Source organism: Leopardus geoffroyi, chromosome A1 (genome assembly GCF_018350155.1).
Source record: "Leopardus geoffroyi isolate Oge1 chromosome A1, O.geoffroyi_Oge1_pat1.0, whole genome shotgun sequence".
Classification (NCBI taxonomy): domain Eukaryota; kingdom Metazoa; phylum Chordata; class Mammalia; order Carnivora; family Felidae; genus Leopardus; species Leopardus geoffroyi.
Window position 1 is genome coordinate 80032350 of NC_059326.1, and position 21998 is coordinate 80054347.

Genomic DNA, 21998 nt, shown 5'->3' on the forward strand with positions numbered 1-21998 from the left:
TTTCTGGCCACAATGCAATGCAACTAGAAATCAACCACAAGAAAAAATCTGGGAAGACCACAAATACGTGGAGGTTAAATTACACGCCACTAAACAATGAATGGGTCAATCAAGAAATCAAAGAAGAAATAAAAAAGTACATGGAAACAAATAAAAATGAAAGCATGATGGTCCAAAACCTTTGGAACACAGCAAAAGTGGTTCTAAGAGGAAAGTTTACAGCAACACAGGCCTACACCAAAAAGCAAGAAAAATCTCAAATAAACAACCTAATGTTACACGTAAAGGAGCTAGAAAAAGAAGAACAAACAAAACCCCAACCCAGCAAAAGGAAGGAAATAATAAAGATTAGAGCAGAAATAAATAGAAACTAAAAAAACAAGAGAACAGATTAATGAAACCTGGAGCTGCTTCTTTGAAAAGATCAACAAAACTGATAAACCTCTAGCCAGATCCATCAAGAAAAGGAGAGAAAATCTAAATAAAGTAATTAATGAAAGGGGAGAATAACAACCAATACCACAGAAATACAAACAATTGTAATAAAATATTATGATATAATATTAATTCTATTAAATCATTATATTAGGACATAATATTAATATATTATTCCAATATAACAGTATAGAATAATATACCAACAAATTGGACAACTTAGAAGAAATGGATAAATTCCTAGATGTATATATAATCTACCAAAACTGAAGCAGGAAGAATAGAAAATTTGAACAGACCAATTGCCAGAAATGAAAATGAATCAGTAATCAAAAAAACCCCAACAAATGAAAGTCTGGGACCAGCTGGTTTCACATACGAATTCTACCAACATTTGGAGAAGAGTTAATACCTAGTCTCAAACTACTCCAAAAATTAGAAGAGGAAGGAAAACTTCCAAATTTATTCTTGAGACCAGTATCATTCTGATACCAAAACCAGATAAAGACACCTCAAAAGAAAAGGGGGAGGGAACTACAGACCAATATCCCTAATGAACATAGGTGCAAAATTCCTCGACAAAATATTGGCAAATTGAATCCAACAATACCTTTAAAAAAATCACTCACCACGATCAAGTGGGATTTATTCCCAGGATGCAAGGGTTGTTCAATACTCACAAATCAATCAACATGATATATCATACCAACAAGAGAAAGGATGAAAACCGTACATTCATTTCAACAGATGCAGAAAAAGCATTTGACAAAGTACAACATCCATTCATGATACAAAACCCTCTGATACCTCAATATAATGAAGGCTAACAATGAAGCAGCAGAAAAAGAAATTAAGAAAATAATCCCATTTATAATTGTACCAAAAAAATAAAATAAAATACCTATGAATAAACTTAACCAAAAAGGTGAAAGAAAGACCTGTACCCTGAAACTATGAATCACGGATGAAAGAAATTAAAAACAACACAAAGAAATGGAAAGACAGTCCATGCTCATGGATTGGAAGAACAAATATTGGTAAAATGTCAATACTACATAAAGCAATCTACACATTTAATGCAATCCTTATCAAAATACCAACAGCATTTTTCACAGAACTAGAACAAACAATCCTAAAATTTGTATGGAACCACAAAAGGCCCCAAATAACCTAAGCGATCTTGAAAAAGAAAAACAAAAGCTGAGGTATCACAATTCCAGACTTCAAGTTACATTACAAAGTGGTAATAATCAAAACAGTATGGTACTGGCATAGAAACAGACATAGAAAGAATAGAATAGAATAGAATAGAATAGAATAGAATAGAATAGAAAGAATAGAATAGAAAGCCTAGAAATAAACCCACAATTCTATGGTCAATTAATCTTTCACAAAGGAGGAATGAATATACAATGGGGAAAAGACCATCTCTTCAACAAATGGTGTTGGGAAAAATGGGCAGCCACATGCAAAGGAATGAAACTTTTTTTTCACCATACACAAAAATAAACTCAAAATGGATTAAAAACCTAAATGTGAAACCTGAAACCATAGAAATCCTTGAAGAGACAACAGGCAGTAACCTCTCTGACAACAGCCATAGGAACATCTTTCTGGATATATCTCCTGAGGCAAGGGAAATAACACCAACAATAAACTATTGGGACTACATCAAAATAAAGTTTCTGCACAGCAAAGGAAACAGTCAACAAAACTAAAAAGCAACCAACTGAATGGGAAAAGATATTTATAAATAACATATCCAATAAAGGGTTAGTATGCAAAATATATAAAGAACTGATATAATTCAACACCCCAAAGAAACAAACAACCCAATTAAAACTTGGGCAGAAAACATGAACCGACATTTCCCCAAAGAAGACATCCAGATAGCCAACAGACACATGAAAAGATGCTCAACAACATTCATCGTCAGGGAAATATAAACCAAAAAACTACAGTGAGATATCACCTCACACCTGTCAGAACAGCTAAAATCAAGGCACAAGAAACAGCAAGTGCTGGCAAGGTTGTGGAGAAAAAGGACCTCTCGTGCTCCTTCGTGGGAATGCAAACTGGTGCAGCCACTGTGGAAATCAGTATGGAGTTTCCCCAAAAAGTTAAAAATAGAACTACCCCACAATCCAGCAATCGCACTTCTGAGTATTTACCCAAAAAATATAAGAACGCTAATTCAAAGGGATACATGCACCCTTGTTTATTGCAGCATTATTTACAACAGCCAAGATATGGAAGCAGCCCAAGTGTCCATCGATACATGAAGGATAGAGAAGAGGTGATGTATACATACGGTGGAATATCATTCAGCCATAAAAAGAATGAAATCTTGCTATTTGCAAAGATGAGGATGGAACCAGAGAGTATAATGCCGAGTGAAATAAGTCAGAGAAAGACAAATACCATATGATCTCATTTGTAAGTGGAATTTAAGAAACAAAACAAACGAGCAAAGGAAAAAAAGAAAGAGAGACAAAGGAAGAAAGAGACTCTTAACTACAGAGAACAAACTGATGGTTCCCAGAGGGGAGGCGGGTGGGGGAATGGGGATTAAGGAATACACCTGTTCTGATGAAAAACTAAACTAAACTAAACTAAAATAAAATAGCATTCTATAAGAAAAGAAAGCTGGAAAGGAAGGGAACTAACGTGTTCAAAAGCTAAAACTTGCCATCGTCTTATTTAATCAGCCGACGGTTATTTTGAGGTAAGTGCTACCATCCCCACTTTTCAGATGCAAGAACTGACTTTGGAGCTTGAATATAACATGCTAGGACAAGGTTGAAATTAGAACCCACCACCAACTTCCATTACATAAAACTGCCAGCACATTAAGAGATAAAAGTACGAAGGTGCTTACGCACATTCGCAAGTTCCTTAGACAAACCCAAATTTTAACCCAAGACAGACACAGGTATTGGAGACAGAAAGGAAGGGGCTGTGACAAGAAAAACTTTAGTTAATACGCTTTGTTAGAGGCTGTGTATTAAGTCTGAGATACAATGTGTGCTTCAATTCTGCTTCAAGAGATCATTTCTCAAAAAGAAAACAATACTATTAATAGAACTGTGATCACGTGAAGTCTGTTTCTTTAACGATATCCTCAAGCCTTAGCCCTGTTGCCGTGGAGATCTTCTGCATAAAACAACTACATCTGGGGATATTTATTTCATAAAGTGAAACCTGAACAAGTGCCTCCAAGACAGTGAGCTGTTATTAATTTTATATTTTGGAAATGGGGACAATTGACCACAGTCCAAACAGACTCCGTAGATGATGGTCTTTCTCTTTCCCTGACTCACACGTGTGGCAGTCATCAGCGTGCAATCTCATAACCTCCTAACATCCTACATCAAGCCATGGGCACAGTTTTGCTTCACAATCTGGGTTTTGGTGACCACTCAGAGTTTTCCAAAGACAGGAAGCCAAAATCTTAAGCCTGTGCTCCAGAAGGCTCATCCAAAATGCCCAAATCCAAGTACTCAGAGACCCAAGAGATGTTCCTAACAACATCACCGTCTCCTGCCTCCTCCCCACATGACGGGTGGCTGCACCCCACCCGGGCTCCCACAGTGGGGTGACAGGCCTCTACCGAGACACCTGTCCCATGCCCCTCACAACCCTCTCCCCGTCTGCCTCCCCAGGACCTGAGAACATTTGGGGGGCAGGCCCAGAATCACACCAAGCTTGACACAGACTGTATCTCATCTGAGACTACAAGGGTTGTAAGACTCACACCAAGAGATAAAGAATAGCACGGATTGCACAATGACACATCATCCATCGTGAAGATATACTGGAGCTTCAGACTTAATGCATTAATAAATGGGCATCTTGGAACTGAGGAAATAGAGCAGTGCCTAGCCAGTTACTGTGGGCTTGCTGCTGGTGGTGGCCATTTAACCAACCTTAAATAACAGGTGCAGAGAGCAATCCAATGACACGGGTATATCACCTCCCAACATATAACTGCCTAACTAACAGCACTGTGGGTAAATACTCCAAAGAGGAAACTGGGTGAGGAGAGTGGGACCGGCCAGGGAGGAGGGGGCTCCCGGGGGTGCTGGGTGAGCCCCCAGATCAGGACAGGGTGCCTGTCCAGGACAGTCGCTAGGGCTCTGGATCAGCCTACCCGCCCCCCCCCGCCCCGCCCCCCACCGCCGGCTCCCAGCCCAGCCCTATAAACTCCTGCTCCTGAAACAGGTTCAGGAACACGCCTCTGCTCTTTAAACTCTGCTAACCCCCATCCCACTCCTACAGATGCCAGAAGGGAAAATCACCCAGGCTACTCGTTTATCTGGTAGGAAAGAGAGGTCCACCTACCACCCAGGCTTCGTTGGCCAAAACCCAACAACAGCCTGAAGTGGGAAGGCGGGCTTTTCTACTCCCAGCTCAGTACAGTTTCTTCTAAACTCCAGATTAGGCAAAGGATCATGTGGCTGAGGCAAAAATGGCTATTTGGTCTTTCTGGGTTTTCTCTTCTGAAATGTTGATAAAATCTCAGAAGCTTATCTCCGTTCAGTCTGAGGAAGTTATAAACATGAATTTCCTGGAACTGTTCCCTTCAGCTCTCAGCAAATGCTTTAATTGCAAGGGACACCAGATAAGAGGTTACAGGGCCACGACTGTGGACGCTGGGGTCAACGTGCTTCTGGTGCCTTTGCTACAGCAACACAGCCAGCGTGCATGGGTAAACAAATGGCCAGTTTTATCCTGGGCAAGGCTGCGGGTCATGACAAACTCTCAGGGCAATCTGAGACAAGAAATACAGGACTAGAGCCTTTATCACGGGCTCTATTATAGGAATAAAAGATCCCCACCCTGCCCCCACCACCTCATACTGTATATCAAGCAAAATTAAAAAAAAAAATCCTAGACAAAAGACATTCATGGCTCCTTTCTGCTTTATTCTTGTAGGAAATTTTTATTACCAGTGCTGGGTCTACAAGGCAATTCCAAAGGACTAATAATTCTAATAATACCTAGATTACGGTCAGCCTTTCAGAACAAAAGGCATTTTTAGACCATAACTTTTGTTTCACTTTCTGGGTGGCCTAGCATTTTTAATGGCCATTTTAAATGGCCCTATTAAAAAAAAAAAACTAATTTTCAGACTAAAAAAATTAAAAAATGCATGTTTACTTTGCTAAATAAAATCTATTTTGCTTTTTAAAAAGTTTTTATTTATTTAAGTAATCTCCACACCCAGCGTGGGGCTCGAACTCACGACCCCAAGATCAAGAGTCTCGGGGTCCTCTAAGCCAGCCAGACGCCCCTAAAATCTGTTTTGAAATATCACCATTCTGGTTCTTAACATTGTCGGCACATAATGGCCCATGCTGGATATCACCCTGGCACACGAGGTATTTTAGTTGTGATTTAAGGGTATGCTGCTAAAAAGAATACCAATGATGCTCTAAGGATCCCTTTTTTTAAAAAAAAAAAAGTTTATTTATTATTGAGAGACAGAGAGAGAGCACGAGCAGGGGAGGGGCAGAAGGAGAGGGAGACACAGAATCTGAAGCAGGTTCCAGGCTCTGAGCTGTCAGCACAAAGACCGATGCGAACCCAGGAACAGCCAGATCATGACCTGAGCCGAAGTCGGATGCTTAACCAACAGAGCCACCCAGGCACCCCTCTAAGGATCCCTTTTTAATCAGGTGTAATGCATGATTTTGAAATAGCTAAATAAAGTAAGAGCCTTAAGTAATGTACATCCCAACTCTCCGCTGTGAATCACTAAGTTTAAAAGGGCAAATGAACTATGTAAGTTACTCGGATCCAAAATTTCACTGGTGACCCACCTAACATGTTAAACATGGCGTCACAAATGTCATGATTTCCTGAGGAAGCACATTTTGCATCTGGGCCTTGCAGCAAAATCATGGTGTGCAGGGATCTCACTGACTCCAACAGCTCCCTACCGGCCGCACGTCGAGGGAGTGGACTTTACGAGGGCTGCTCATTTCTACCAGTGTCTGGAACATATCGGGCCCCATCAACTAGCTCCCATCCATCTGTTCCAGATTCTAGAACAGGAAGAATCTGTACCCTCTGTGAAGTGCTCCTACTTCTTTCTTGTGCCTTTCCCCTCACTGGGGTGCAACCATCGAGTAAGTCAGCTCCAAGTTAGGAGGAAAGCCTGTGCTTTCCTGCTGAGCAGTGCTCAAACCAAGAGGTCACGGCTAAGGAAGCTGGTCAAAGACGTTCTCCACTCGAACATGGGGAATGTGGCTGAAGACCCCAAATTCTTGGTCTTTGGGGCTGTGGGTCTTGGTTTCTCTTGCAGAAGTGGGATCTCCATGGCCAACACTGGGCGGGGGGGGAGGGGCACCTAGACACAGGGAGAATAGAATCCCAGCCAGCTCTCAGGGGGAAAACATCATATCTATACCCCTAACCCCCTAACGGTGCAGAAAGACTTAATGAAAACCACATCCCTCTTGATAATCCCCCTGGCCTCTTCCCGGCAGGACCCACAGCCAATAACCCACCATGGGATTGTAAGAAGTTACATCCAGTGGGAGCTGAATTGAATTAACTGCATTTTAAACAGAAAAAACACATTTGTTCTAGATGGAGTCTGGCAGACAAACGTGTCCACACACAACTTCAGTGGCCACTTTAAGGGCCAATTAATGATAAAATTTGAAAGCGACGGTACAACAACATAGCCTTTAGAACAACGGTCTCTTCTAGTCTGTTCCAGTCTTTTTTTTTAATATTTTATTTACTTTTGAGAGAGAGACAGAGTATGAGCAGAGGAGGGGCAGAGAGGGAGGGAGGCACAGAATCTGAAGCAGGTTCCAGGCTCTGAGCTGTCAGCACAGAGCCCGACGTGGGGCCCGAACCCACAAACCGCGAGATCATGACGTGAGCCAAAGTCAGACACTTAACCGACTGAGCCCCCCAGGTGCCCCTGTCCAGTCTGTTTATACATTTCAGGACATGACAAATTAATTAATATTATATACATTTTCTTTCATGCCCCAATTTCCAGCATGAGTGCTATGAAGTACGTTAAGTTCTAAAAATTCCCTAAGATTCAGGATTTGCAGTCCTAGTGCCAAAGAAGGAAGGAGATCATGGAGGTCAGTGACTCTAGCTTGAAATGAAGCCTATTTCCGGCCCTTCTCTGATCTTCAGACCAACAGGGAGGTCTCCTCAACATTAAAGTGACTTCCCTGTGGGAATGCAGGGAGGGGGGAGGCTCGCGGATTCAGTTTGGAGAGCGCCTTTCTGCTTAACCGAAGGATGCCAAGTGCTCTGCGTGTGTGTGCATGCACGCGTGTGTGAGTGGGGGGGGAGGGGTGTGGGTGAGAGACAGACAGAGCGCAAACCCATACATACGCTCGGTCCCGCTGATCTGCCAGCTGTGACATAACTTTTTGCAGGAAGGCATATTCGGAATGGGTTTAACAATGAAGTCCTCCATTTCCCTGCTTCTTTCCTGCTTCTGATGGAAGGTAGACCTTTGACATCACTGCTTTCACAAGTTTTATGTGTTTCCCATCCCACCAAATAGGGACATGTGGACATCTGCCAAGTCTAAACAGCTTATCTTTCAAATTCCTTTGTACATTCCCCATGCTGTGCAAAATGTCAGAATAGTTTTGTGGTGATATTACCATCCCGATTTTCTTCCTGGTTGTAGCACTTCTTCAGGGAAGCTTTGGAATCATTATCCAACCAAAGAAATATGTGGAGACAAAGGCATGTATTTCAGAGCTGCTAGGGCAGAAATTAAAGGTGTGCAGGAATGAACAGTGGGGCTCTCCTACCTCCCCCTCCCCCCACCATGGGACTGTCAAATGGGACAGATGCTGGACGACTGTTCGGCAGTGTCTCAGGGCCTGAACATACACACGGGGGCTTTCCTAGATGATTCCACGCCTGGCATGTGCCCCACAGGTGTGTGTGTGTTCACGTGCATCGCGGGGACGTCATCGAGAGACACGCTCATGCGCAGCTAACCACATTTGCCCTTATCACATGCTACCAGACTTTGATCTTTGCCGTTCCGTTATTTTTCGTTCTATTTCATTACCAGGGAAGTGCTGATGTGGTCAATCAGAGAGGACCACCAAAAGAAACGCATCAAGAGTCCACCTTCTTTTTGGACATTAAAACATCGTAAATGCTGCTTACTGCCACGAGGTTCTGCAAAATGGCCCTCCACACCTCCACGCACCCACTGCCCAGACGGGACAGCCCTGAAAGAGAACCTTAACTCTCAGAAGAACACACACTGGTCCCGCTGCACTGACTTCAAGGACAGGTGAAACTATCCAGGGTGAAAAAGTCCGAAAGGTGGGGGGTCGCCTAACCCAGGGCGGTTCCTGGGTGCCGGACATGGTCTCTGCTTGATGAGTCGGGTGTCTACACGGGGCAGGGGTTCCCATTTGCAAAAGGTCCCTGAGCTGGGAACTCACAGTTTTTGTACTTTGTTGTATTTCAGTCAAATCAGATAAAGCATATTCAAGAATGGTCATCAGAGCCCTCTACACACGGGCGTGGGTGACCACAACACGGGGGACCCTCACACACACGACACTGAGCGAAGGGAAGCCTGGCGCAGCAGAGCGAGCCTGGTGAGTCCGTTGATACAAAGCTGAAAACTAAACAGAATTAAGTTGAATGCCGGCTACCCCCAGGGGCTGCCGGTGAGGGGAAGGGGGACCAAGGGGTTTCCAGGCTTCTGTTTGGTGGGTGTGTTCTGTTTGTGCAAGATGCACTCAACTGTGTCCATATCATTTCACACGTTTCTTCAATAAAATTTACCCCCCCCCAGAAAGTTTAAAACTTATTAGCAAACTGGAGAGCGAAATAGAGGCCAGATGTTACAGCGCAAATAGCAATTTCTCAAAAGCTTACATTTGTGCAGCATTTTTGAACTTCCAGAACTATGTTTGGCATTATGGATGTAAGGATGATTAATCTCCAAGGGGCTCTCCATCCATGCTCTCTTATCTGCGTGTGTTTTATTATATCGGCCTCGTTTTGTTTTGATAAATGTTAGACGCGATTCAAAGGATGTGAAAATTATCCTGCATCGTTAGTTCAATGGAAGGGAGAATTTCGTTTAACTCAAATAACATTTCTGTTTCATTCAATCATGGAAAACATGGAAACCAAATACCCTTACTACTCTCTGGACTTACAAAATTTTTCTGTTCCCATTTGAAAACAACTGCAAGTGTTGATGCATTCTTGGCAAAAAAACAAATTAGCATGAAACCTTTGAGAAACAAACTGAACTTGTGACATGAGCACGTCTGAGTAAGCGCAGTGCGTGGGAGGCTGGGGCCCGTGGGGTCTGCGGGGGCTCCCAGCAAAACCGCACGAGGAGGAAGCCGGGGGGGGGGGGGTGTCTGCCTGGCTCGCCTGACCGTCAGCCTGGGATCGTGGGTCTGTGCAGATGTCACCCACCCTACGATCTATGTGGTCTCATTTTCATGTCTTTTCCGCCCCTTCTCCCATTCGGTGGGGGTGGACGTTCAAGGTCCCCGCCTGGGGAATGGAATGGGCCAGAGGGAACGGCTGGGGCCTCGCTTCACCTCCAGGTCATGTCTTGTCCAGCTGCAAGCAGATGTGACTATAATTAGCGGCCCCGTGACAGTGGCTCAGAGGTCTCTGTGTGAAATGAGTTGGTGGGCCGGCGTGTCCCCTGGGACACATGGGTGGGGCAAGGCTGAGGCCAGAACCGTGAGGCCAGGGGCTCCCCCTGGTGCTGCTGACTCACCAGTTCCGGGGAGGTGATGTGAGTCTCCAGCCCAGGGGTCCTCCCACTGAGTCGCTCCCCGAATGTTCCTCCAGAGCAAGAGGCCATCCTGGGCGAAGGTGTGGACTCAGGGGCTCCTTGGCCTCAGAGGGAACACATTTCCTACTTGCGGGGGGAGGGAAGGAGCCCTCCCCCAATAAAACTCTTGCTCTTGGCTACTGTCCCCCCAGCTCCCGAACCCTTCTGGCTGGCCCCGCCCCACTGCCTCGACTTCCTCCCACACACACACACACCATGTCCGCCCGGTCGCCTCCTCGGAGACCCCTTCCCGAGTGCCACATGCACATTTCCCAGCCACTCTTTGAAGCCCAGAACGTTTCACCCAGCCAGGCTAGGGGGAAAAAAAAAAAAAAGTTGGACTATTTTCTCCAGCTTTGGGAAAATGCGCAAGCCTCTGTTGGGCTGAAGTCCGTGGGGCTCTTCTGGCTATTTTTGTTTTTTGTTTTTCATCCTTCCTCTCGCTGTGGCTCCAAAACACAAAGCAGACTTGACTGCTTCCATGCCCTGGTCTGGCCACTGCCTGTCAGACATCCGCCTTTATTTCTGAAGCCCCAGACCAGCCCACAGGGGGCGAGTCCACAGGACGCAGCCGCTCCCTCGTGGGCCTGAGCCACCCATTCACCCACACTTGGTCTCAGTCCCCAGCGTGACTCATCTTTGACCTGATGGGTGGCCGGAGTATGGCACCTGCCGCACCTGACACAGGCCAGGCGCGCGTAGCACTAAGCACGTTAGCAAGCGGGATGAGGAGGCGTGAGATGACAAGGTGTCGCCTCCTACAAGAGAGGGGAGCGGAGTCCCACAGATGCAGAGGCGGGGGCCCTGCACCCTGTCCCAGTGCACAGGGATCTCCAGGGCAGGTCCCAGTATAGAGGTGACAGACTGGGGGGTGCTGGCCTGGAGGGGGAGGGCAGAACATGAGGAGGGGGTGTTGCTGCGAAGAAAGAGGCGAAGGGGAAACAAAGCGGAGCAAAAGGGCACTCGGCCCCGGGGTGTGGGACGCGGGTGCTGGGGCACAAGGGGGACACTGGCAGCTGTGGAGACAGAGCCCCAAACACATGCTTCAAGAGGATGTGCTGTCCTAGGAACAAAGCAGAATGAGGGAGAGCTGGCATGGGAGGCCGGTCGGGGTGGGCACTGGTGCCAGCTGGGCAGGTGACGAGTGACAACACACATTCCTGAGGCTGGTGGGGAGTCGAATTTGGAGGTCTGGGCGAAAAGGGCGTAGCTGACTCCCTACGGAACCCCGGCCCTTCCCAGCTTCTGTGTTTACTCTCTCGGAGGCCAGGGACTCTGACTCCAATCAATCTATAATCGCTGTCTTAAAGTGACAGCACATTGCCTGGACGACCTCAATCCCAGCTGGGTGTAACAGGTGCCTTCTTCATTGATTCCTGGTCGTAAATAGAAGAGCGCTTAATCTACTGTTCATGGGGTCTCCAGGCTTCACATGTAATTCAGAAGCATGTTCTGAAGCAGAAGTGCTGTGTGCTTTCTGCACACCCATCGGTACGATCCCATGCCCCTGGGGTGGGAGAAGCAAGACAGGGCTGCGCTCCAGGATGCCCTAAAGGGCTGGAGAGGAAACACAGATGCAGAGGAAGGGAGGAAAGGGGACAGAGAGAGAGGAGGCAGGAGGGGATGTGAAGCGGGTAGCCCCAGGCCCCGTCCTGCTTGCTCTCGGCCTGGACAGCAAGAACCCTCAAAGGGGGCTCCTTGGGGCACCTGGGCGGCTCAGTCAGTTAAGCATCTGACTCTTATTTAGGCTCAGGTCATGATCTCACGGCTCGTGGGTTTGAGCCCCGCGTTGGGCTCTGCGATGACCGTGCGGAGCCTGCTTGGGATTCTCTCTCCCTCTCTCTGTCCCTCCCCTGCTTGCTCTCTCTCTCTCTCTCTCTCTCTCAAAATAAATAACTAAACTTCAAAAAATAAAAGTGGTCTCTTGGACCATGTTGCTGCCGGTCTCTTGTGCTCACCCTGAACCTGAATCCCAGATTCACACTATTTCTCCCCACGCCTTGTATCACAGCGTTGGCAACATCACATCAACACATTGCCTCCACGATACTGTGGCAAGGGCGCCACGCCTCCGCAGGAAGGTAGACGGACGGCCCGGCCACGAGAAGCCCCTGCTCAGCCTGCCCCCACCCAGCACCTTCACCGGCACTATACCTTCCAAAAAACTCCTAACCGCACCTAAATGTGAAATCAAAACAGCATTCAGTGAACTTCAGATGCTTCTCCTATCATGACCCAGAAAATGCGCTGCATTTTACCACGTTAATGAAAAATTCCCAACAAGCGGACCTGCCGAAAGCCCCACTGCATGTCTACTGGGCAGCTGTCAAGAGGGATTTATGCTGGGCAGTTTTCCCATCAACAGGGCTCTTTAAAGAGATCTCCCGAAGGCTCCACGTGTTCTAGGGAAGTGATAACCGGCACTCAGGCACGGAGACCCGCATTATACTGTGTATTGAAAGGTGGGGTCAGGGTTCTATGTCTCCCATCGTGCCCCATCGTGCTCCACATCCTGGTCCTCTAGGGACGCCAACAGTTTGTAACACACTTAAAATGGAAACACAAAAGCCCAAGTGACCAGCGAAGCATCACCGTTGTGACTGACCTACGACTTGAATCCAGAGCTTGACTAAACCAGCGGCCACAAGATTGCCACGTTTTTTTTTTCCTGCAACAATTAAATATTTTAAATGCTTGCTAATTTCTCCCGAGATTAGCGACACCACCAACCTCCTCCAGTCTCTTGGAATGTGATCCAAGTTGAGTGACACTCCCTGACGCTCTGTTTCCATCCTAACAGGATACATTCTCCTTGTCAAAGCAGGCAGGAAGCTCTCCTTTTCTAGGGAATTCTGGGCACACCGTGGTCTGGTGCACTGACCGCACAGGCCTCGCCCCCCCCCCCCCCCCCGTAAGGATCTGATGAGCACACTTACATGCTGGGCTCTGTCCTCCTACTTCAGAGGGTGAAAGGGGGGCTCAGATGGGACTCACGCTCTCCAGGAGTCACACACAGAAGTGACCCAATGCTCAGGCCTGAGCCTGCTCTCAATGGAGGAAAGGTCAGGTGCCAAGGCTTCAGAGGCAGCCTTAAATAAGGTAAGGGTGTCAGAGAAAAGATGTTGGAGAGGCTGGGTGAATGCCAGCTGGTGGGTCCTGGATGGCCCACAGAGGGGATTCTGTGCCATTCAACCGGCCACGGGGACGTTGAAAAGTTCTGAACCAAGGGAGAGAAATTCCCTCCCTGCTGGCAGTGAGGTTAGTGTGGGCGCAAGGGCCCTGAGGGAGGCAGGCAACAGAGGGAGGGAAGGGAAGGAGGCAGCTCTGAGAAGAGGAGGTGGGGCAGGACGAGGTAGAGGAGGGGAGTTAGGGGTCAGGGACTGAGGGTCACAGGAGCTACAGCTCCACTAGGTGTAGAGTAGGGAAGGATATTCTCCAAAGAGCCCGATCCCAAGGAGGGGAAGGCGAGGAGAAGGGGAGTGGAGAGACAGGGGAGGGGAGGGGAAAGACAGGAAGGGAGGGGAAAGGAGGCAAGAAAGCAATGTGTCTTGTTTCATGATGGGAAATGGTCACCAATTTTCATTTTCTTGGTTGGCAGTTCTGTCCATTAGAGCAATTTCTTCTTTTTTTTTTAAGTTTATTTATTTTGAGAAAGAGAAACAGAGAGCACAAGTGGGGGGAGGGGCAGAGAGAGAGGGGGAGAGAGAGAATCCCAAGCGGGTAGCCAGCTGTCAGTGCAGAGCCCGATTCGGGGCTCAAACCCACGAATGCAAGATCATGAGATCATGAGCCAAAACCAAGGGTCAGATGCTCAACCGACTGAGCCACCAGGCACCCCTCAATTAGCCTCATTTCAAGCTAAGATTTTATTCTCTGCCAAAGTGTAGATCTCATATCTTCTTATCAAAGTTTAATTCATAATCCTATTCATTGATGCAAGAAATCATGTAAATCCTTAGCAAGAAATACTATAGATCCAGCAGACCATCCCTAAAATTCATCTCGGCCAGTCGCCCATGAAATGTCCAAGAGCCACTGACATGAGCACAAGCCCGGGTGATATTCACGCACCGTCCTCGGTGACATGAGGGACCGTGCCCGAGGCACGGCTCCTTCCTGCAGGCGTGTTCTAGTCCAGGAGGAGAAAAACACCCCAAACTAAAGAAGTCAGGAGCATTCATGTTACTACCTCTGCGAGAACTCAAAAAGGAGAAACTTATTTTGGACTGAGCTGATACACCCAGTGGGAGGAGGGAGGTCGCTGCTCGGCGGCCAGGCCTCATCAGGGTGGCTCCGGGTGGCTTCCTGGAGGTGGCGGGGAAGACGGCACAGCCTGGAGGGGCTAACGTGGACGTTCCAGGAGGAAGCAGGTGAACCATGCACAGAGGAAGGAGAGGAAGGCAGGAATCACAGAAGAATCACAGAGGACCAGACCGCAGGAGCGCACGGTGGGGAATGCGGCTCTCAGCCACACGGGTAAGAGTCTGCACACCTCCCCAGCATGGCGAGACGCCGTGCCCCACCGTGGGAAGGCCGTACGGGATGTTCAGTAGCAAAGACCATGCCAGATAGTCCTTCTTGTGGGGTACGACCTAACCACACAGCCCCGCAAATAAGTGCACATAACAGTGTCCACGGATTTAATGCTACTTCCATCTCACAGAGACACTAAAACATCCCGTCAGGACAGTGGCATCACAGCTGTTCACCTGTTGCGTCAGATGCGGGACGCACTTTGGAACAACACGCACGCGGAGGCTAATCCCAGCCAGAATGACGCCGAAGGGTCATTTTTTGTAACTGCGCTCAGTCTCAGATACCAGACTCATCTGTAAAGCCACTTTTCAAAGGCAGATTTACACTCTTCATAAATGATAGATTCTCAGATGTCTCAGTCCAGTCCTCCACACCCAGACGAAGCATCCCCACACCCCCCCCACCACCGCCAAGGATGTTATTACTTGATCTGTATCTTTGAAACCAGAGTTGAAAACCTAAGCAAAATGTGAACAGAAATGTCACATGGTACACCTGGCGGGTGACCAAACTCCTCACAGCAGGCGTTCTCTGCGTTTGACAGAAGCTCGGGGATCCATGTGGGGGTTTGCTACGTGACGTATTTCTGGGTCCCACGCACATTTTAGCAAGACCTCCACTAAAACCTTCCACAAGTTCATCGGGCTTTCATGGAGCATAATGGACAGTAAACCAAAAATGCTACTTTGCAAACTGTAGTGGCACTTCTGAAGGACCCACCTAAACACACAAGCACAGCACTTATGGTTAAAGCAGAGAAAATGGGGCAAACCACAGGAGGAAGTGAAGCGCCTGGTGGTCAGGCAGTGGTTTCTCGGCGGCAAGCTCTGGTATTTACGCTGTGGCCGAGAGAGGGTGCCCTGCGACACCTCTGAGGTTCCTGTGCGGCCCTGAGGTCAGCTGCACATGTTTGGTTTGTGCAGAGCCATCATTTCTAAACCACACCTCCCACTCTGTCCCTGAGCAGAACCCTATTCCTACACCCTCCAGTTTGCCAGCAACTCCTAAAACCACATGGGCTAATCCACATACACATGTCCATAGCTATCAAAATGTGTGATGACTCCAGAAACCCCAACCTTTCCCAAGAGAATTAAGAAAAATATTAAGCGGACTTAAGCCATTCATAATTTATTATAAAAGTGAAATAAATAACATATGAAAACGAGCACTCACTCTATTTCCCTGATCCTTCCATTGGAAGGATACACAAATACCCCTACTTTCTCTTTCTCATTTACGTTCATTAAATTCTTATTTCCCCAGAGAGACACTGTGCACACAGTACAACAGAGCCCAAGGAGATTTGTGGGAACAAAAATACGGTTTTTAACGGTACAGCACCCATAGCAAGCATGTTAACATCTAGAAAATTCGAGAAAACCTTTTGCTACCATGGATGGAGTTTAAAGAGAACCCATGTGGAGTCAGGGTGAACTGGGCTGTGAACACGATTCAGAACAAGTACTTTCTGGGGAGGTATATCGCCTTGGAAACCAAAACCACTCTTGTGCTTTTAACGACTGTATTTCCACATTTTGATGGACATCTTCACGTGCTAGATGGCAGCTAATTGTCTCCTGGAAAAACTGGAGCGTCTCTGCTAGGAGCTGCCCATTGTAGAGTTCAAACGTCTACCCTAATTTCTAAGCAAAGGTTCATTTTTAGAGCAGCCCATTACTATTTCTGCATCTGGGAGAACAAGGCACTGGTCGAAGGGGACACTAAGGAATAAAGACGGGATGAGGCACCTGGCATGGGGAGGAAGATACCCTGGATGCAGTGAAGTGAGCCAGTTCTTGGGCAAAATCAAGTATGGAAAAGCCAAAGGCCAATACAAACATTCAGAAGAGGACCTGGCCAAACAACACCTAAAACCTGGAATCTTTAGGAGATTACAGTCATAATGACACAATCGGCCAAATTCATGACCAACCGGCAACGACCCGGTTTTTCTCTACAGGTGGTGTCACTGACGGTTCAGAGCATCGGCGTGGATTTTCGGGTTAAAATGGCAGAACTGGTCTCCACTCCAATTCATGTCATGTCTTGCAGGGAAAATGCCAGGTGACAACCCAATTCTTTCGGGCTCCTTGTCCTTTACTTGTTTCTGGTTGTTGGAATCCAACCCAAGTGCCTCCAACTTCCAACCCAAGTGCATCCAAAGTCACTGCTCTCTTAAATTATCAAAGAGATTTTGGCCATAAATCACTATCACATTAAGAATCAATAGCATCCCATGGGGCGCCTGGGCGGTTCAGTCGGTTAAGACAGCCGACTTTGGCTCAGGTCGTCATCTCACGGTTCAAGCCCCATGTCAGGCTCTGTGCTAACAGCTCAGAGCCTGGAACCTGCTTCAGATTCTGGCCCTCTGCCCCTACCCAGCTTGCACTCTGTCTCTCTCATAATAAATTAACATTAAAAAAAAATCAATAGCATCCTAGTTCATATATGAACCACAATGTCTCCAGGCTCATCACATACTTTCTAGTGTGTTATTGCTTCGATATAAACTTTGTGGTTGTTCTTGACCTCATTTGCACAGAGAAATACAGGCATTATGTGTCTCTGTGCACGTCTGTGTGCATACATGACATATTCCTTTCTGATGAGCTAATTATTGAAGCCTCTCGTTTGCCTTTTTGATCAATTCACAATGTACTTCTACAGAACCCTGAACTTGGAAATCTACTTCTGAAATCAAACAAATCCCATTGTTTTCACCATTAAAAGAAGTGGAGTTGTTTTGAATAGGCTGCTCAGAGAATAAATACAGGGGTTCTCACCCCCTGGATTGAGATCGATTGGTGGCCCGTCGTGTGCCGGGCCCGTGATGCAGCATCTGAGGCCGTGAGTGAGTCCGCGCCCACAGGGAGGTCCTGCAGCCAGAGCTTGACCGGAGCACACCCCACTGCGCGTGGTAACACGCATTACCACAGGTGGATGGTTGAGACGTAGTAGATGTATTTTAGAGTTACCAGAATCCAGTCCCTAAACATCAGGATGAAGTGTACTTTGAACAGATGGAGTGTTACAGACGGAAATTTCTGTTCATAGCCTTGCACAGACTGAAAACAAATTTACGGTGGTCTGTGCTGTTTCCCCGAAGGGTACGCTCATTCAGTCTGCACATTTATTCAGCCATAACATGCATCAGCCATGGAGCATGTGACATAGAAGACTGGTGTGGGTCAATTACGGCTTCACACCTTGCTTTTAGTGTCTTGACAAATAAAAGTATCCCAAATCCAATGGATTAATTTAGATGGTGATATACACTTTGAATTTCTTATTTCAGTCTATTTACTACAACCATGTGCCTGCTCTCCATTAAAAATACAGCCTGGGATTACCGGCTGATGAATTAATGAATTCATGAACTAATACAGAATGAATTAATGAATTAATGAATTAATGAATTACCAATGAATTACTACAGAAGCTAATAGATGATACTAGCTGAAGCTGTTGTAGATTTCAATTTTTAGTTGCACTAGGGCTTTTGCTAATCTCACCATACGAAGGAACCTGACACGCAGTGGTTTCCAAAATACATATTTTTTAAACCCTTAAATTATTAAGTAACTTCAAAAAATAAAGACGAAGTGGTGCCCAGTACAGTTTCAGGGTACACACATTTCATTGCATTTCATTGCATCACAAGTGGAAAAGACACGTAGGATATACGCAGCCTTGATCTATCAGCCACGATAAGATAGACCGTGATCTATCGGTCACGCTCACTGGCAGCACTGATCAACCCAGAGGGCCTGCTCTGCGGCTCACCTAGCTCCAGGTGGCATCTGGCCTGAACGTCCCCGCCACCCCACCCAGCCCCGAGGGGAGTCCTTGCTCCATACCTTAGTCTGCGCCTCCCCAGCTTCCAGAAACACACACAACTGGGCTTTACCCTCCTGTCCGTTTGTATGTTTTACCTTTTTAAGGCAATACTCTCCAGACCTTGTTTTGCTTCCAACAAACCACCATTTCCTCCTCCGCCACCAGCCCAGCCCCAATTATTTTGTATTGTTTTTAGCTCACGGACCCTAATGAGGTGGTTCCATCAGCGGCCGGCTGCATGATTCACTCTCTAGTCTGACATGACATGTTTACTTCGTGTAAATCTAAAGCAAACGTTGAAAGTATTTCATCAACAATAGTGCTTTAAAAAAAAAAAGTGGGGGGGGGCACCTGGGTGGCTCAGTCGGTTGAGCGTCTGGTTTCAGCTCAGGTCATGATCTCACGGTTTGTAGGTTCGAGCCCCGTGTCGGGCTCTGTGCTGACAGCTCAGAGCCTGGAGCCTGCTTCTGATTCTGTGTCTCCCTCTCTCTCTGCTCCTCCCCCGCTCATGCTCTGTGTCTCTCTCTCTCTCCTTCAAAAATAAATAAAAACATTAAAAAATTTTTTTTAAAAAAAAGGCTTGTCGGGGCGCCTGGGTGGCTCAGTCGGTTAAGCGTCCGACTTCAGCTCAGGTCACAATCTCGCGGTCCGTGGGTTCGAGCCCCGTGTCAGGCTCTGGGCTGATGCCTCAGAGCCTGGAGCCTGTTTCCGATTCTGTGTCTCCCTCTCTCCCTGCCCCTCCCCTGTTCATGCTCTGTCTCTGTCTCAAAAATAAATAAACGTTAAAAAAAATTTTTTTTTTAATTTAAAAAAAGGCTTGTCTACAAAATCAGGTAGAGCAAACATGTCATGGGAAATCTTAGTTTAGCCCAAGGAGTCAAAGGAATCAAATTGTCCTCTTTTGTTCTACTGTGTCGACTAGACAGGAAACTGGCAGATCACAAGCTTTCCCCCTTGAAAACCGGAGCGTTTCTTTACTGAAACCATTCGCTGCGCCTTTCGGGGGAGGAAATTCGCCGTCCAGTCATCTGTGAACGGTTTTCATATTTTTTGGTTCATAAAAAAGGTGACAGCAAAAGTTTATTTTCAAGAATGTGTTGAAGAATGTGATAAAACGTTATCGTTTGAAATCAGAACAAGTCAATCACTCTAACCGAGTTTTGTTCACTTAAGGGCCACGGAAACCAGAGGTCACCCGCCGTCAGCTGGCGGGGCCGCACATCGAAACCCCACAGGCCCAGGTGACACCTTTTTCTCTGTGTTTGGGGGACACATGGCTGTGTCCGGATGCCAGGGTGATGCTGCCCCTGTGACCATGTCACCACGCAACCCAACCCAAAAGCCAGGAGCCACCCGTGCCCCGTGGGACAGAGGACAGGCAGGTAACTTACCCCACCCCTGCATCCTCAGTGTTTATACTCCACGAAAACCAAGTAGCACCAGGGAGAACACAAGACCGTCCTTCCCAGATGCCCTGGAGAGAAGCCCAGTGCACGCCCCTCACGCTGACAGGGAGTTAACTTTGTTCTGTGTTAACGGGGACCAAGCTGCAGTTTGAGGACATGAGAAAGTTCTGGAGACGGAAGGTGGGGATGGCTGCACAACATTGGACTTAAAGCCACTGAACCATACACTTAAAATGGTTAAGATGGCAGGAGCTCCTGGGTGGCTCAGCGGGTTAAACATCCAACTTCAGCTTGGGTCATGATCTCACAGTTTGTGGGTTCGAGCCCCGCGTCAGGCCCTGTGCTGAAAGCTCGGAGCCTGGAGCCTGCTTCCGATTCTATGTCTCCCTCTCTCTCTGCCCCTCCCCTGCTCACACTCTGTTTCTTTCTCTCTCCCTCTCTCTCAAAAATAAATAAAACATTTTGAAAATCAAAAAAAGTAATAAAATGGTTAAGATGGTAAATTCTGTCATGCATGTTTTATGCCAATAAGAAAAAAGTGAGAAATAGTTTTCACAATCTGGCTAGCTATTCTCAAAACCTCGATGTTCTACAGCAGTCCTTCCTGCTGGGAACCCATAATCACAGAAGATAGCCCGCCGGGGTGGGCAGCGAGCCCCCCATCCCGTCGTGTCTTTCCACAGAACCCACAGCCACACTCATCACTGGAGCTTCTAATTTTGGATTCCCTGGAAGAAGATGTTGACGTTTGTTCTCTTTCCTCTTACCAGATTTGGGGAGCTGTTGGCATGCTCATTTTGGGCCACAGTCTTCTGAAGCTCTACCGTTTCTTGTGTTTGGGGAAAGAAGGCCCCAGAACTTCTTCCTTAACTGCCTGCAGCCCAAGTACCCCTGAGCCTTTAAATCGAGTGTCTCCTCAGATCCCCCCAACGTATTTCAAGCCCCACTTGGCCACACCAAGAAGGAAGACACACGCGCTGACTTCAATACTCCTAGACAGCCCTGCTGTCTGCTGGCCCCCCGGGAATCAGCCCACAGGGCCTGCTCAAGGACCCCCCACACATCCAAGACCTGCCTCAGCAGGGGCCCCGGCATGGAGCTGGAGCATTCTCACTGTGAGCAACCATGTCTGAAAGTACGTCACCCCTTCCTATGAGATCTGCCACCAAAGGCTGGTGTAAGGGACATGGGTGTGGTGGCATCCGGACCCTGCAATGAGGGACACAGGCATGGTGGCACCCAGGCCCTGGCTGTCACCTCCTAGCAGCATGCCTGGTGCTTCCTATTTTCACCACTCGAGCCTTGTGCAGTGCCTCCCGAGCATGGCGGGAACCGTGGCATCTTCTGAGCAGACAGCCGCGCCTTTGGCGGGACCTGAGCAGACCGGCCCAGAATGGAAGGGACGTGACCCATTTCAAGACCACCTGATGGGGTGTTTGCAGGGTAGCTGGAAAGTGAGGACACACGGAATCTGATTAACAGAATTTGGAAAACACAGGTGGCCCGGGGCTCTCCCTCCTCTGCCCTGCCCGAGGGCACTTCCCCCGCACGTCTGATGGGATGGAGTGAACCCCCAGAGGGGGAAGGGAAGACACCTACTGTGTGCTGCGGGGCCTTTGGAAACAGATGGTCAGATTCTCGGTCAGGGTCACCAAACCCTGAGAGGTGCTCACTTAACAGATCTGCAGAGCCCAGTATCACCCAGCCAGAGAGTGGAGGCACCAAGGTCCAAACTGGGACCTAATTCCACAGCCTAGCTCTTTCCACAATGAGCTGACTCTGCAAAGGCACCCACACCGCCAACTATCCCACGGATGATGGTAAGAAGGTGGGCTTCCAAATATGCTTGCCCCCACCCCCGGCCAGGTCATGGCAATGAAACCACCCAATTGGCCAATTGACTGTTATTTATGGTAAATCACAAAACAGAAGTCATTTTCAGAAGCTTTCTGTGTGTGTGTAAC

General features: G+C 47.5%; 1 protein-coding gene across 1 annotated transcript in view; it reads right to left on the reverse strand.

Annotated features, from left to right (window-relative positions):
- The window catches only part of COL4A1 (collagen type IV alpha 1 chain), a 155764-nt gene that overhangs the window by 91894 nt on the left and 41872 nt on the right, over window positions 1-21998 (reverse strand). The window lies entirely within an intron of this gene.